The sequence below is a fragment of the Lissotriton vulgaris genome, chromosome 8 (genome assembly GCF_964263255.1).
Source record: "Lissotriton vulgaris chromosome 8, aLisVul1.2, whole genome shotgun sequence".
NCBI lineage: Eukaryota > Metazoa > Chordata > Amphibia > Caudata > Salamandridae > Lissotriton > Lissotriton vulgaris.
In genome coordinates, this window is record NC_141696.1 from 198,484,983 (window position 1) to 198,503,665 (window position 18,683).

Sequence of the window (18,683 nt, forward strand, 5' to 3'; positions counted from 1 at the left end):
ACCCATTGATGTGGGGAAAGTTCTTAGGAAGACTCCTCATGCTAAAACTTTTTTATCTCACCTTTTTTTGCGAATGCTAAATAGGGATGTCACGTTAGTGTCTGAGTGGGGACAGACTAATGCCTTATTCTCATCAACCCCTGATGCAGGGTAATCTGGACTCATACTAATTGATACTCTGCATTCTATTTCTGGAACCAATTATTCTGATTTTGCCCCTTAGATTGCGCTGGGTGTGCAGATTTGGTTTTATGCTAGTTCTGATGTATTTGTATACTTTCATCTTGAGATGCCTTTATGTTCAGTTATTTTTGTATTTGTAATAAATTAACTAACCTTACTTAGTTGTCTGTGGTTACTACGTTTCCAAAGAGTCTCTCTTGAACCGATTTGTTAGCACTAATACATTTCCTCCCCTCTACGCTTGCATGCTGCGAAAAAGAACCATCGAATTGTGAGTCTAGAATGGATCTAGAACTTATGGGCCCTTTTAATAGTTACATCCCACAGGGGTTCAGAGACAATCACTCAAAATATCTCCATGTTCACATGAATCTCTGCCTCGCATATCAAAGAAGGAGAGCTTTCTTCTTTCTCTCCAGGTCGAGGTGAAGATCTGGATGACACAGTGAAAGTGGCGAAACACATCTACGTTAGCCATCAGTCTGTCAACAGACAGGGAGAGCACTCAAGGCGGTGAACGAGCTAAAGACAACAGAGGACTATAGTTGGTACATCCTGTGGTGGCAGGTAGATCTCCCTTAGGAAGCCAAAGATATGACCTCAGCCCAAACCCCATGCCGAGCCAAAGACTAAAGGATTATGTTTGTTGAAAAGTCGTATGGAGAGGTGTTCACAACTCATCTGTTAGGTGTGTCTTAGATTTTTCTTACATTCCTAATTGGGGAGGGATAAAGTGAGGCACCCGGACTGCACATGCAGTGTATTCTAAGTCACATGTACCCAGTGGGCCAGGCTCAGCATAAGGGAATAAAAAAGGAGATGGTGACTGCCCGTGGTTCTTAGCAAGTTACCCCACACCAGTGAGTGTGGTGCAGGTGCACTTTATTTCTCCAGGTTAGACCCAGATGTGGACGTAACAGATATATCTGGCCTAACATATTCAATAATATGACACAGCCGGGTTACATGGTGACTTTACTTGTGTTGTAAAACAGAGCAGGTAACTAATCAGTTGTTTTAAAATTTGTTTTCTGCATTGTGATTTGTTAAAAGTAAGTGACCCTTTTCCCACCGATTATTTTTTGGACATAGATTTTTCTGACTTGAAGTTTCAAACATCGATAAAACTAGTGGGGCCAGATTATACAATTTACACTAGTACAAAAACAGGACAAACACGCTTTTCACTAGTGACATTTTTGTAATAGGGAATGGTGATAACAGCGTTTGCCCCAGTCAATACTACAGAAAGGTTTTTACATCAGGGCAACAATGAGAAAATAACCATTGATAAGCATACAAAGCATACTCTTTTGCATGTAAGTCGTTTTGAGTGAGTCATGGAAATTCAATGGATCAAAATAGCTAACTGAATTTGCATTTTTAATACTCTTGCAATAAAAAAACAGAATATGCTGCCTGAATCATAAACATATCCATCTTTCACATTTGAAAATTTGATTTGAGAAAATAACCCTCTTCATATGAAAACGCAAAAATATAGGGTGAAAACCAGTTTGTGCCAAGTTTGCTCTGATGCAAATACAGTTTGTTCTGTTCCCTCCTACAACAGCTTGTAAACTAATGTAAATGGATTTGCTCTCTATTCCCACCATTGCAAAGTTTTACTGCGGACCGTAGTAAATAAAAGCTCACAGTAAAAAGAAAAGTTGAATGTACTGAAAAACACTACGATGCCTAAATTAATTTTACTCTTTCTGTCGGTGGAAGATAATGCATAATGTGTTTTGCTGATGCAGCTCAGTGTGGCAGCAGTAACAGGCTGGCGTCTGTCCAAGCTCTCTGTACGAAGTGTTGGGTCATTCCTCTCTGTCACTCGCCTGTGGAAAGGATACAATAAAGGGAAGTGTTGAGGTGATTGGTTGTTTGACAGATGGTCTACACCCTTCCGGTCTCCGCTGAGGAAGTCGGACAGCCTTAGCTAAACTCCATTTATCTGTGTTAGTTCAAACACCAGGCATGGAAATATATGCTTAATGTTGGATTAGCTCAACTCAGCTGACAGCATTTCTGTTTCTGGTTGGCTATAAAATTCCGTGAAGAGATTTTCAAGGAGTAGTGTTTTTCCAAATGATTGTTTTCTCATTAATAACCCCTAGGCCCAGTGCTTGTAATGGAAAAATCGAAGTGTAGGTACTCTGCCCCCAAAGTACCTGCTTGGTTCTGAGAAGTGCCGGTACTCTCCAATGAAAAGTATTACATTTTTCTTGAGAAGTGCCGGTACTCTCCCTCTCAAAATAAAAAAGTGCCGGCACTCAGTACCGGACAGTACTTGCCCATTCAAAGCACTGCCCTGACTACGAAGTATGACTGACTTTGAGTGTGGATAAAGCTGTTCGATGGGGTCTGTTGAGCACTTGTCTACTACAAGAATCTGTGTTTGACCACCTTTTTCACAGGCTCGAATACCAAGGTGTAAAACTCAGCCTTTTATATTGGAACAACTCTGCATATCAGCCTTCCAAAGTCAATGCATGCCCTTTTTTTATGTTCCATTAACATTTGTAATGCATTTCTTTTAATGCTGATATCGCCTAAGATTTAAAAACATGGGGGCATATTACCAAGGGGGGGCGATAGGCAATTATCGCCGGTTTAGCGGCCGTTTTCGGCCGCTAAGCAGCGATAATTCTATCGCTCTATTAGCAAGCTGTCGCTAACTGATGTTAGCGACAGCTTTTAGGCGATAGCGAGCGTTTTGGGGCCCGCTTTGGATGTCAGCGATATTTATCGCTAATGACATGCAAAGTGGGCGTACCCAAGCTATTAGCCACTGAAAGCAGTCGCTAACGTCGCTATCGCCTATTAGCAAGGCGGGCGTAGCGTTGGAAATATTCCCGCTATTGCCAAAAACTAACGCCTGCTCAGACCAATTCTTAGCCATGTTATCCAATGAGAGGTGAATAACATGGCTAAGAGCATTTAGTCGCTAATGTGTGAATATCGCTGTATTATCACGCTATCGCCGTAAAAATTATCGTTTTGTAAATAAATGTTGCTAATAGCAAGTTATCTCAGCGATAATTTCCGGCGATGCTTAGCGATAAAAAAAATCGTTGCAAACCCTAGTTAGCGATAAATATCGCTACTCGTTGCTAATATGCCCCATGCATCCTTGTAGACATTCAATTCCTCAATACATGTTTTCCTGTTCTAAAAGGTGCAAAAACATTAGGGCCCAAAGTCTGTTACTTTCCAGTATTGGACGCATGTTTTTTACCTTATTATGTTTGCAACACAAGTGGGAAATAATGTGTTCAGCTGCTTAGTTGTTCACTTTTGCAGATGGTATTAGAGTTACCTCTCTATTTTGCCCTTGCAATTTAACCCAGGTAGGTCCCCGAGGCAATTAATTGCAAGGTCAAAATTTGAGAGTTAGCAGTGTTTGCAGTCATTCTGTCATAGGTGCAAAGTGCAAAACCTCACTTGCCTCGTTATTAGGTCTGGCCAAGATTCAGCTTTATTCATTGCGAGGCTCGAATAAAAAGAAATCCTAGACAATACATAGAGGGGCTTTGGGTGTGCCCTCTTTCTCCAACAGTTTGTTAAACTGCCAATCACATTTTTCTTCAGACCACCACAGTATACAGCATGGTGAGCCTACTTCTGCCAATGGCTCTCTCGCACTGTGAGTGACGTCATTTTACTTGACCACATGTGTACATCTCCCTAAAAAGAAGTGCACTTCACCGGTGGGCTAATCTCTCCTTTCAATTTTTTGCTTTGCCAATGGATTTTTTGTTGTGGGCCTTCCAGCTCTGCCTAGGCATCTTATACTTTAAAATGTGTTTAATTTCTTTACATATACTTATTTCTTTGGGCGTGGCCAATGTTTTTTTTCTGCAAAAGCCTTAAAGCTATAGACATTTTTACTTTTCTATTTTAAAAATGTTAATTTTGAATGCATATGCTTGCTAAATGAATAATAAATACAAATTGCAGGTTTGCCAAGGCCAGAACTATAGGCTTTGTCAATGCTTGTTCACTTTGCTCGCAATTCAGAATAAGGCCGGAAGAACTTTCCAGAGATTCATAACTATATCAATAGCCCTACATGTAAATGCAGCACTGTTACTCACCCTTCTGACACTGACTGCCTGAAAATCAATGTTCCAGTATCAATTTAACAGGACCAGCAGAGATCCATTGGGCAATGACATGAGTACACAACACAAAACAGGTTACTAGTTATAGGTCATAATATTGCATATGTCAGTGCTCCAACAGCAAATGTAGTGTTGCTTTGAATGCCTTATTCTCATAAAAATCAAGTCTTGTTCAGAATATTTCAATAACAGGAGCACCCTTAGAATAAGCACTGGCAATTAAAAAAACAATAGGCCCACTGTTTTTTAAACATGCAATGGCAAAGTCAGTAGGGCTGGTAGTTTATTAGGGAGAGTGTTTGATAATAGTTGGATGGTTGTATATTGTTCCAAGCTATCCGGAAAAAGAAAACACCATAATCAAGCATACTTTGTGTTAAGACAATATGGAAGCTGGGGTATGGCCCCTATATTGTTAGCAGAGTTAATCTATACCCTCAAAGAACAGTGTTACACAAAGGAATCAGAAGTTGATATTTTCTTTAGAAGTGGTGAACTTCAAAGGCCAAAACAGCAAAATATTGCATGGTTGATACTTTTGACAATAGCAAGTCATTTTTGGGGTATCGGTAAGAAAGCCTTTGTGTGCACACGCCTTTACATTGTGAACAAAAAATGCTTTAAACCCAACAACATGCCACAGGAAAGCAAAGAAAACAATTGAAGATGCAGGGGTGATTAGTGACCAGCCTTACTCTAGCCTTTACGTTGTAAAGACAGCCAAGAACCACTTCCTAAAGACAAAAGCCATTAACCAGCAATTAAAATTCCATCTCATCAGCAAAGTAAATACAGCAAAAATAGACACTGCCTCTGAATTACAAATCAACATAAAGAACTTGTTAAGCCCATCAGCAAAAACCAATGGAAACCCATATGGGACAATATAATACCATGGGCCTGAATAACAGTCCATCAAGTAATGGCAAACCAGGAAAACCCCATGAATGCCACTGGCTGGAGTGGGCTGATCATATATATATATATATATATATATATATATATATATACACAGAGTCCTCTCCAAAGGGCAAGAAGAAGAGGCCACACCGGGGAGACTGTGGAGGAGTCTTTTATTGCAGATAAAAACCAAAGTTCGGGCGGATGCATTTCGGCATATCTGTAGCCTTCCTCAGTGCCTAATGGTTTCAGCAGGGTGTTATATATATATTTTATTTTTATTTTTTTCACTGAAAAAAACGTAGGTTTCACACACGTTATAGTTAGGAATTAGCATTTAAAAAACCTTGGAAATTCACTGAAAAAAAACATAGGTTTCACACATGTTATAGTTAGGAATTAGCATTTTAAAAACCTTGCAAATTTACTGAAAAAACCATAGGTTTCACACATGTTATAGTTAGCTGGACATTTCACTTATACAAAACCATTGAAATTCCCGCGTTATGTTAGTTCAGCTAACTATAACTCGCGCGTCCGCATTGCACTGCTGATGACATCACATACTACATCACTCATGACATGGCGCGCAAGTTATAGTTAGCTGAACTAACTATAACGGGGGAATTTCAATGGTTTTGTATGAGTGAAATGTCCAGCTAACTATAACATGTGTGAAGCCAATGGTTTTTTCAGTGAATTTGCAAGGTTTTTTAAATGCTAATTCCTAACTATAACATGTGTGAAACGTATGGTTTTTTCAGTGAATTTCCAAGGTTTTTTAAATGATATTTACTAACTATAACGTGTGTGAAACCTATGGGTTTTTCAGTGAATTTGCAAGGTTTTTTAAATGCTAATTCCTAACTATAACGTGTGTGAAACCTATGTTTTTTTCAGTGAACATATATATGCACAGGAAAACTAAACGCCCACTTCCTTTACAAAGAAATGGAAAGTTTGCATCTCTGCAACCTCTCTAATTTTTCACCTTAGTCATCTTCCGCTCAATCAACACAACAACCACAAATACACACACCTACATGCTACCATTCTTGGCTGAGCTTATCAATTATTCTTCTTTAATTCAAATTCAAAGTGCAGGCCCTTTATTCAGCCTTCTTGGTAACTACTACCCGTGAATAGCAGTGGGTAATTTGCACACTTCCGTCCTTTCTTGCGTCTTTTCTACCACACACTGGGGCAGGTTTACAAGCCCCTTGCGCCACTTTTGCATCATTTTATCCACAAGCTTGTAAATCTGCCCAACTGTGTGTACTTTATGCACTAGCTTTCTTCCTTAGATGTGGTACTAGTTTCTCTTGCTCCCTTTGCGGAATCCAACACCCTATCTGTGTATTGACCTGGAAATCCAAAGATCCACTTCACTGACAATGCAGTGGGTAGTTTGCGTCTCTTATTTTTCACGTTTTTCATCTTCCACTCAATCTACACAACATCCACACATACACACATCTAATTGCTGCATTCCTTAGCTGCGATTATCAACTATTCTTCTATTTTATATTCATATTCGAAGTGAAAGCCCTTTATCGAGCCTTTTTGTTGTAACTACTGTTCCAGGAATTCTGCTCATACACAGAACTGTGCATAAAGACTTAGGACCTCAGCAAATTACAGTGTACCAAAACCCACCTTACTACACAACCCCCCTACCAGAATAGCAATCAGTGACTCATTGGTTCTTCGCTCTAGAGCAAAAACACCAATGACTAGTCAACCCGGAACATGTGACTTAGATTACATGAAGTAAAGTGGATAACAAGAGCACTCTTTCATTATAGTCTTACACCAGTCCAAAACAAGATGTAATTAAAGACACGTGCAACTTTGAAATGTTTATTTCTAATGCCATAATTTCATGCACAGTACCTTAGATAATACAACCAAACATATTATCAGAAACAAGGTTGCCAGCATTGTTACTATTCTATGAAATACAAATGGAAAAAGCATCCTATAATGCTAAAGGTAAACAAATTTAAAATATACCTACATTTCACCCTCCCTACCTAGCAGATTAGTTTATAACTACAGAAAGTCTCATAGGATTACATGGGCAGACCCATACCCTTGGTACTCAGCAGTAGTGGATCACATTCAGTGCTCCACAAACTGTCAAGATATGAATGTTCTCCAACTGTGTGTAACTTTGCCTCCACAATGCATTATGAAACGCGTCAGTATCAGAGGTGGCCACAGCTGCATATGTGTTATGGCTCGAACGTGCGAGGATCATTCTGAATAACAGACACAGTATTCAAGATAACCTTGATGTTCCATGCTCTCACTATACACACAAAACTAGCGAGGCAGTTTACAAATCTAGCATACCAAATTATTCTCATATAAAGCAAAATACTCAGCCTTCTCTAAACAATATCACAAATACGTGTTGTGTGCAAAGCAGAGCAGGAAAGCAAAAACAGCGTGTAAGCTTCTAATAAAGCCATGCTAACTTAACAGGGTGTGAGTGAAAGGCTCAGCCCCACGGCACCCTTCCTTGCTCGAAGCACGCGAATTAGGAACGCAGAGTCCAACCCTAAAAAGCAGAATCAAGAGTCTTAATCCAACAGCGTGTAAGCACAGTATGTAGCAACAGCCTCCAACAGGAAGTCATTGTTCTCATCTGAAAACATTTCAGCCATCCAATTCAATAGTGGGAATGAACATACATGAAAACTCGGGTCATCTTCAATGTAACTGCGTGCCAAGAACTCAAGTGCCCCTGCACAAACATTCCAACGTCCCATTATTCCATGTATCGCTGCTAAAGCCATAATCCCGCCGCCAGAACAGAGCACGTCATGAACCACTAAGGGGCTCATCAGCTAGTCATAATCCGCGTTGGGAGACACCGTACTGCAGAGACACAAATCCAGGGCCCAGTCGAAATCGCAGCTCAGGCAATGGAACACAGGTTAAACGCATGTGAGAAAGGAAAATCGAAACGATAATCCATAAACTGCACTCAATGTAGCCAGAGGCAGCGCTCCGTAATAACTAAGCATTCGATTGCGGAGAAGCAACAGCCAAGAAATATTGTTGTGTGCTGGAGGATGTGCATCCATATTTATGTAAACAAATTAATAAAAGCACAACGGCAACTAATGCGAGTATTAAGCGCAATCCACCAAAGATGCTGGAAAAAATTGAATGAAAAAATCCCGAAAAGACACCAAATATAGTTTCTACAGAAGTCACAAAGCCACTGCTTCTAACTTTAAAAAGGTAAGGTAACCCCGTAGTCAAGGACACATTAAAGATACTCTAAATTAACTCCCCAAAATTCAAGAGAACGTCTGTATTTAATAAAGCATGCACTTCTGTGCGGGTGTTTGCTACATGAAGGACAAATGTTTCTGTAGCAGATATAGGAGCGACCTCTTTTTGAGGCAATAGCGCTCTTATACGACTCATTTGGTTGACTCTGCTTTCAAGGTCGAAATCGAAAGCCAGATGGAAACATCCAGCTTCCCATGCAGAGGAGTTAACACAACATTTTTTTAATCAAACCACACGCTCAGTTACCGTATTCATGTAAGCGATGCCTGCTAACATTGCACAACAATCTCCATTATTTCTAAGTAAATAACTCCTGTTTCCAGTAAACTGAACGTTGTTATGATAGCAGGTGTCGGACTACCTTTCAAAACTCAGTCCAAATTAGGCGCATCTTGTTTACAAGAGCCATGCAATTGTATGTGTCTACAAATTAAGGAGTGATCTGGTGCTATTGTGCAATCCTCGCCATTCACATAGACTTCTTTTCCCTCCCTCAGGCACCTATATATAAATGGTAATAACCAAGCTTCATGGAGATAAGCGCTGCCTAAACATCTATATCTGCCTATAGCATAGTATTTCATGCAAACCACAAACTTAAACAGGTTAAAAAATAACGTTATGATACTGTGGATAAGCCACACACCTGAATTGGATCTCCAATGAGTGACCACTTCTAACCATTCTCATAGCGCGCCCTGTGCTCTGATTTGACAGTGAGAGAGTGATTGCACCATAGTTTGTACTGCTAATCATTCTCAGCTTACACTACGAATACGCTTTGACGTTACGAGTCGCATCAAAGCTTCTGTGTGACGCCATGTACGGCGCCCCGTACAAAAAAGACGCAAATGTTTTTAATGGTTTAAAAACATATATTCATGTATTTAATGAACATACTAACAGAAGACTTAATCTAGGATAATTATGAAATCATTTTTTTTTAAGTTTTAAAAATCTTATATTACTTCTATATTGTATGAGTGGAGCTGCGTGGCCCTCCGCTTGGTGCCCTAGACTCCACCACGCCCAGACCCGGTTCATAAGCATGCATGACCGTCACCACAAAACCATTAGCACGCATATCGCTTTACCACACATGCTTTTACAACTAGTATGCATTTACCACGCACGATAAACGCATAATCTTAATAATGTTTTTTTGTTGATGAACACGCGTTGTAATGGCTTACGTCCTTCAAATTAGTTTCTAGGTATACGTGTGACCAAGTCTGATAAGATCGGAGGCCAAGGACAAATACGGTGGTGTTTGTGGCAGGAAATCTCATCGATCACAGAGAATATATGCGCAGGGTAAAATGAAAGTAACAGGTAAAATAAAAATAACCGAGGAAAACTACTAAAATGGCGGTTGGACGGAGTATGTAATCAACGTTTGGTACCTCAACACTACATTTCAAATAAATATACATACAATATATTTATTAATATATTACAAAAGTATAGCACCGGATGACACACACGACCCGGGAAAAGAAAGCGCCAAATTTAATACATAAAATCAGGAGAGGTTTGCTTGGCAAACTTGAAGAAAAAGAAAAAGAAAGTGCACTTGCAAACAAGGCAGAGTACAACTGATGCAGGAAAAAAAAACGGAAAGTTTTACATACTGTCATAGAAAAATATCTCTAGAAATCGCCCCCGGAATTTGCCCTTGAAGACCTAATGAATAAAACGGACTTCTAGATTTTTTTCCCTTTTCCACCGCATACAAGTACCATAGGCATACGCCGCGATTTTTTATTTAAAAAACAAAACAATTGACCCTAAAAATCTATGTACGATCCCCTGAGTAAGCCTAGAGAGTCAGGATATTTCTACCCTGCCCCCTTTCCTTATTTCTCAACTTTGTTTTACTGTTTTCTTGTGACTCGCTTCTAGCGATGAACAAAATGGCTGCCAACACTTTCTGGTTTGCAGTGTTCACAAACAGTTGACATTCAATCAGCATGCAGCTCGTGCTCGTAATTGTACGAATTTTAGTACGCGTGTCGGTCTCCGTCTCTAGATATCGCTATGATTTTACTTGTAATTTTTTCAGACACTACTGAACGGCTTTACACCATTTAACAAAAAGCACAATCTGCGAACTGAACTCTACCTCTCTACCAAATTTGCTATAATTCAGTTCAGCCGTTCAGGCTGTAGCCCTGGCTAAAGGTCCCTATGGAAATTTGCATGGGGAAAACACGTTTTGGGACCCCCCTTCTTTCTCGGCCCCCACTTTCAGGGAAGGAGCGGAATCAAGCAGGCCATTTCTTCGAGAAATTCATGAAGATTCGTCCACCGACGCCAAAGCTATTCCAAACAGAATGTTGTGGAATTCCTATGGAAAGTAGGTCCTAACTATAACTACCTACTGGCGGCCGTCAGTAGGTAGTATGTATATATATATATATATATATATATATATATATATATATATATATATATATATATATATATATATATACGGCAATTAAATGCAGCTTGCTTTCATGCCCCTACGTGTTTCATTAGTGCCAACGCGTTTCGCGGTCCTACGCCGCTTCTTCATGGGCTGCTCCTGAACACAGATTGATGCACGCATTTTGACATTTTCTGCTGTGCTTTATTAACATGCTCGCCCTTCAATGGGCGTGTGCTGATGAGCTTTCACTGTTGCATGCTGGGCTATGAATTTCCCAAATGCGTGTCACAATTCAAAATGTGTCCAGATTTTAAAAGCAATTATTGTTTTGTACCTTTGGTAAGGGTCGGGGCATAACTGCAAGCTTATGTGCAAGTTTCGAGCAGTGTGCTGTCGTTCTCGAAAAGTTCGAAATCTCCGCCTCAGTCAGCTGGAATCCTGTTCTTCCAGGTGGTGATGGTCTTCTATCCGCGGCAGGGAGGCCGCGTGCATAATTTTTCCACAAAGTTCCCATCGAGATGAGAGGGCACTCGACACCGCTCGGCCATCCGGTAATTAAATGCAGCTTGCTTTCATGCCCCCACGTGTTTCATTAGTGCCAACGCGTTTCGCGGTCCTACGCCGCTTCTTCATGGGCTGCTCCTGAACACAGATTGATTCACGCATTTTGACATTTTCTGCTGTGCTTTATTAACATGCTCGCCCTTCAATGGGCGTGTGCTGATGAGCTTTAATTGTTGCATGCTGGGCTATGAAGTTCCCAAATGCGTGTCACAATTCAAAATGTGTCCATATTTTAAAAGCAATTATTGTTTTGTACCTTTGGTAAGGGTCGGGGCATAACTGCAAGCTTATGTGCAAGTTTTGAGCAGTGTGCTGTCGTTCTCGAAAAGTTCGAAATCTCCACCTCAGTCAGCTGGAATCCTGTTCTTCCAGCTGGTGATGGTTCCCTCTCCGCGGCAGGGAGGCCGCGTGCATAATTTTTCCACAAAGTTCCCATCGAGATGAGAGGGCACTCAACACCGCTCGGCCATCCGGTAATTAAATGCAGCTTGCTTTCATGCCCCCACGTGTTTCATTAGTGCCAACGCGTTTCGCGGTCCTATGCCGCTTCTTCATGGGCTGCTCCTGAACACAGATTGATGCACGCATTTTGACATTTTCTGCTGTGCTTTATTAACATGCTCGCCCTTCAATGGGCGTGTGCTGATGAGCTTTCTCTGTTGCATGCTGGGCTATGAAGTTCCCAAATGCGTGTCACAATTCAAAATGTGTCCAGATTTTAAAAGCAATTATTGTTTTGTACCTTTGGTAAGGGTCAGGGCATAACTGCAAGCTTATGTGCAAGTTTCGAGCAGTGTGCTGTCATTCTCGAAAACTTCGAAATCTCCGCCTCAGTCAGCTGGAATCCTGTTCTTCCAGCTGGTGATGGTTCCCTCTCCGCGGCAGGGAGGCCGCGTGCATAATTTTTCCACAAAGTTCCCATCGAGATGAGAGGGCACTCGACACCGCTCGGCCATCCGGCAATTAAATGCAGCTTGCTTTCATGCCCCCACGTGTTTCATTAGGGCCAACGCGTTTCGCGGTCCTACGCCGCTTCTTCATGGGCTGCTCCTGAACACAGATTGATGCATGCATTTTGACATTTTCTGCTGTGCTTTATTAACATGCTCGCCCTTCAATGGGCGTGTGCTGATGAGCTTTCACTGTTGCATGCTGGGCTATGAAGTTCCCAAATGCGTGTCACAATTCAAAATGTGTCCAGATTTTAAAAGCAATTATTGTTTTGTACCTTTGGTAAGGGTCGGGGCATAACTGCAAGCTTATGTGCAAGTTTCGAGCAGTGTGCTGTCGTTCTCGAAAAGTTCGAAATCTCCGCCTCAGTCAGCTGGAATCCTGTTCTTCCAGCTGGTGATGGTTACCTCTCCGCGGCAGGGAGGCCGCGTGCATAATTTTTCCACAAAGTTCCCATCGAGATGAGAGGGCATTCGACACCGCTCGGCCATCCGGCAATTAAATGCAGCTTGCTTTCATGCCCCCACGTGTTTCATTAGTGCCAAAGCGTTTCGCGGTCCTACGCCGCTTCTTCATGGGCTGCTCCTGAACACAGATTGATGCACACATTTTGACATTTTCTGCTGTGCTTTATTAACATGCTCGCCCTTCAATGGGCGTGTGCTGATGAGCTTTCACTGTTGCATGCTGGGCTATGAAGTTCCCAAATGTGTGTCACAATTCAAAATGTGTCCAGATTTTAAAAGCAATTATTGTTTTGTACCTTTGGTAAGGGTCGGGGCATAACTGCAAGCTTATGTGCAAGTTTCGAGCAGTGTGCTGTCGTTCTCGAAAAGGTCGAAATCTCCGCCTCAGTCAGCTGGAATTCCTGTTCTTCCAGCTGGTGAAGGTTCCCTCTCCGCGGCAGGGAGGCCGCGTGCATCATTTTTCCACAAAGTTCCCATCGAGATGAGAGGGCACTCGACACCGCTCGGCCATCCGGCAATTAAATGCAGCTTGCTTTCATGCCCCCACGTGCTTCATTAGTGCCAACGCGTTTCGCGGTCCTACGCCGCTTCTTCATGGGCTGCTCCTGAACACAGATTGATGCACGCATTTTGACATTTTCAATCGATGGGAACTTTGTGGAAAAATTATGCTTGTGGCCTCCCTGCCGCGGAGAGGGAACCATCACCAGCTGGAAGAACAGGATTCCAGCTGACTGAGGCGGAGATTTCAAACTTTTCGAGAACGACAGCATACTGCTCGAAACTTGCACATAAGCTTGCAGTTATGCCCCGACCCTTACCAAAGGTACAAAACAATAATTGCTTTTAAAATCTGGACACATTTTGAATTGTGACACGCATTTGGGAACTTCATAGCGCAGCATGCAACAGTGAAAGCTCATCAGCACACGCCCATTGAAGGGCGAGCATGTTAATAAAGCACAGCAGAAAATGTCAAAATGCGTGCATCAATCTGTGTTCAGGAGCAGCCCATGAAGAAGCGGCGTAGGACCGCTCAACGCGTTGGCACTACTGAAACACGTGGGGGCATGAAAGCAAGCTGCATTTAATTGCCGGATGGCCGAGCGGTGTCGAGTGCCCTCTCACCTCGATGGGAACTTTGTGGGAAAAAAAAAATATATATATATATATATATATATATATAAAAATAAAACACAAAAACCATCCTTTCCAGTCGAAAAAGAAGGCGGCACACCAGGAGCTGCTTCAAAAGGGGTTTATTGTGCGCAAAGAATGACGCGTTTTAGCCTGTCGACTTTCGTCAGGTTCAACGGTCAGGCTGTCATGTGATTATTTTAAAGGGCGTTTCTCATTACAATCCATTACATGTACCACCGTTGTTATTTCGGAAATCCTCACTAACATAAAGTACTTGCTACGCTACGGAATAGATTTCTTTCGTGGCGTCGGAGCTGTGCTGAAGGGCTGAGTGCTGGGATATGAATACTTGGGATACAGAGCGACAGGCAGAGGCTCTATCCCTCTTCAATGAAAATATTGACATTGGACAAAGCGCTACAAGTGTAATAGCGGCAGGAAGTGGAGCGGAACTCACACTTAAACAGAATTTGAATTTATTGGAAAAACTAGCTAAAAGGGAATTAAACAAGTGGTGGGAGGTGACATCCCTCACCAATTACATTGAAGTGGGACGTGTCCCGAGAGGATTACGAGTGACAATTGTACCTACCTACGAAAATCCTAACCCTGAGCTCCTTAAGGAATGGGCGGCGTATATGGCCAAAACATGTAAAGGGATGCTAGAAATCTTAGTGAAGTGTGCTAAGATAGATCTCGAGAAAACCAGTGAGGAACTCAGTGCTGTACGAGCTAAGATAGAGGCTTCTAAAGAGGATCAGGTAGTGATTGAATTCCTCAAGGCACTAGAGATTCACCTGAAATCGTATGAAGACACTATCAAAACCAAGAAGCATCGAAAGTTCTTAAGGGACAAAAAAGATTATGCTGAAGGAAGAATTCTAACCTATGCGAAGAGGTTCGATTGGGTTCAGCTGGATCTTCGATTGGTGGAACAACAGAAAGGAGGCGATACCAATTTGACTGATTCGAGCTCAGATGTGAGCACCGATTCTGAAAATACCAGCACAAGTGTCCCTTTAGGCCTGCGCCCCTTAACCTTCTGGCACGAGTTTCATGCATTGAAACAACAGAAAGAGAAAACTGATCGCACACCATCAAAAGACGGGGTAGTAAGAAAAGGAAGGGGTTGGGGACGTCCTCGAGGAAAAGCCGCAGACAAAAAGAAAAAATAAGACTCACCAGGAGAGGTGGAAAAAAAACTTTGGTTTGCGAATGGACTGATCTCAAATATAAATAATGATTCTGTGGATAAATCCATTATTAATCTATCTGCACGGATGTTAACTCCAGATGAGGAATCACTCTTAAAACTAGGGCTGTCATTTTGTCCAGTGATTGATTGGAATTACGTGGATGTAAGAATAGATCTTTTTCTGTATATCAGGAAATTAAAACTGATGAAGTTACATATGATGCCCAAACGCCAAACACAATTGCATGCCCAACCAATGATCCAACCATCAGACAGTGTGGGCGATGCATTTACATTGGAAGAGGTGGAATCTATAATGGAGATCAACGAATTAGATACTGATGGCACCAATTCGGAAAACATAAATGTGGCAGGGACGCTTAATGCCATTGGTTTTGACAGCAATGTAGGAGGAAAAAGTGGTCTACGAATCAAGTCAAGGTACAATCCTAATGTTACTATAAAGAACCATAAAAAACTTGAAGGTCTGAAATAAAGCTAGGTCCTCTAGGTTCTCAATGAAAAAACTACAAACTGACAATGCGCTGAACCAGCCCCCAAGTGGTCGAAAGACACTAAGTGTTTGATGGAAGTCCTATCAGCCCACCCTCATGGCGGAGCCTCGTCATTTAGGACATCTAGAACCAGACTGGTGTATCCGTGCCCAGATGTATCAGCTGGATATCACACTGTTATGGTTCACAGGATGAAAGTGTCCACGCCACTGGCGGTGCTGATACAGTGCAGTGCAGTGAAAGTTAAGTGAGTGATGTTAAAATGGCGGTCAAGGCAAAAGAAAAATCCTTTTATTGTTATTCACCTGGACGTCACATTAAAAACAATCCTAATGTTCCCTTTGACAACATTGAGGCATTTCATTCAGTATTGATACATGAACTGAGAACGATGCGCCATGTTGAAAAATAATGCATTAAGGATAACTTAACCAAAGTACAAAGGGAGGCCTTACAGAATTTGATGTCCGATAAGACACTAGTGATCAAGCCTTCGGACAAAGGGGGAAATGTCATTGTAATGGACACCCTATTCTATAGAGCGGAGGCAATGATACAACGTAAGGATACCATGTGTTATGAGGTTATCAATTGGAACACATATGAGCATACTATTATCAAATATCATGAAATGTTGTCAAATTGGTGTGCTGCTGGCTTGATTGATGATGATAAATTGAAATTTCTAAGGAATAACAATCCGCGAATTCCAAGCCTATATTTATTACATAAGGTAGACAAACATGCCACTAGACCACCAGGGAGGCCTATTGTCTCCTCTAATGGAGGCCTGTTGGAAAATACATCGATCTATTTAGATCACTTCTTGGCCCCATTTGTTAAAGATCCAAGGTCCTACTGTCGTGACAGCTCAGATTTCCTCAAAAGAATACATGATGTGAAATTGGAGAATGTTTTTTTTCTCATTTCCCTCGATGTATGCTCACTTTACACCTTGATTAACCAAAATCAAGGTGTTGAAGCATGCTTGTACTACCTGCAACGTAGATCAATTGAGATGTATGAACATACTGTAATGCTGAAACTTATGATGCTATATTGCCTCAATGAGAACATCTTTCTATTTGATAAAGTTTTGTACCGTCAAAAGACTGGGACAGCCATGGGAACCTGCTTCGCCCCCAGCCTGGCTAATTTATTTCTGGGCTGGTGGGAGGAGCAGGTGGTATGGACAGACACCAATAAAATCTTTACCAACCATATACCATTATGGTTGCGATATATAGACAATCTGTTTATTATCTGGGACGGGAGTAGAGAGATGGCCATGGATTTCATACAAAGACTATCTAAAAATAATCTCAACCTCACATTCACACATACCATCAGTGAAGTAGAATGTGACTTTCTTGATGTTCATATAACTATCCAGGAGGGCAAACTGGCCACCAATCTGTTAATAAAACATACAGCTGGCAATAGTACAGTTCATGCACGTAGCCACCATCCGAAAACCCTGCTGAGTAGCATACCCTATGGTGAGCTTTTACGTGCTCGTTGTAACTGTAGTACCAACCTTGCCTTTAATAAAAAACGGGAAGTGATGCTGAATAGATTCAAAACAAGAGGCTATTCTGATAAAGTATTGAGGGAGGCCACATTAAAATTGAAAGACACGAGTCTTTCAAATCAGACAATATCACCATGAAAAATACAGCAATCTCTATTCCCCGCATGATCACAATGTATAAAACCAGATCAAATAAACTGAGATCTGTGATGAGAAAACACTTGGGTCTCATAGAATCAGATCCCATTATTGGAGGTGTAGCTGGAAATTCACCAACCATTACATATAAGAGAGCACCCTTTTTGAGGGATAAATTGGTTAACAGCTACTACGAAACTGAAATTCCCAAAAATTGGCTTACAAATAGCAAGGGTTTCTTCAAATGCAACCCTTGTAAAGCGTGTTCCAACAGTCAAAATTGCAAGTCCTTCACAATTTCGAATGGGAAAGAAAGACCCATCGAAATTCATCACCTGTATGACAGAATATGTCATTTACTGCTTACAGTGCCCTTGCGGTCTTAGATATATCGGAAGCACGAAGCTCCCGGTGAAAAAGCGTATTTTAGAACATCTAAGAGCAGTAAAAAATCTTGACTTATCAATACAGCGCTATCATTTGCACTCATACACCTTGTGAAAACTAAGAAATGAGGGCACAAATCAAATCAATTACACAACCAGTATCAAATTTGTCAGCAAAGGATTCAGAAAGTTTTCTAACCCTGCTAAATCTGGATGTGGAAAAGGAAGATGAAAATATATCCCTCCAATCGGCATGTACTCAAATGGGAGCGGGTTTGAGTAGGGGCAAAAAATCTAAATTCTACCTCCAATTGACACCAGGAAATAAGGTGGCCCTATTTCAGGAAGCAGTAGTTCAAGGCATATACAAATTAAAACGATCTAAGTATACAGATAATCTAACAAAGTCAGAAAGAGAAGCTCTGGAGTGCCCCCCAAGGGACAATCACATTGAAATCAAAATTGACGCCGGAAAGTGGTGATTTGGGACCGAACCGCCTATGTCACCGAAGCACATCGTCAACTGAAAGACTTGGAATACTATGAAAGATGGAAAATTAATCCAACTGTTGACATCAAAAGGAATCTGGACAATACACTTTTAGAATGGGCAACAAATAATTTGATTGATGAAGAGGAGAGGTAATATCTCACTGTACAATTTCCAATGAAGGCCACAATTAATTTCCTTCCTAAGCTGCACAAAGACTCAAAAAAAATCACCGGGCAGACCAATTTATTCGCCAAGGCTCACTGTTGGAGCCGAATGCCAACTATATTAATTACTTTTTAATGCCCTATGTGACCAAATTGTACTCTTATATACAGGACACTAACAATTTACTAAGGAATTTACAAAATACACCTTGG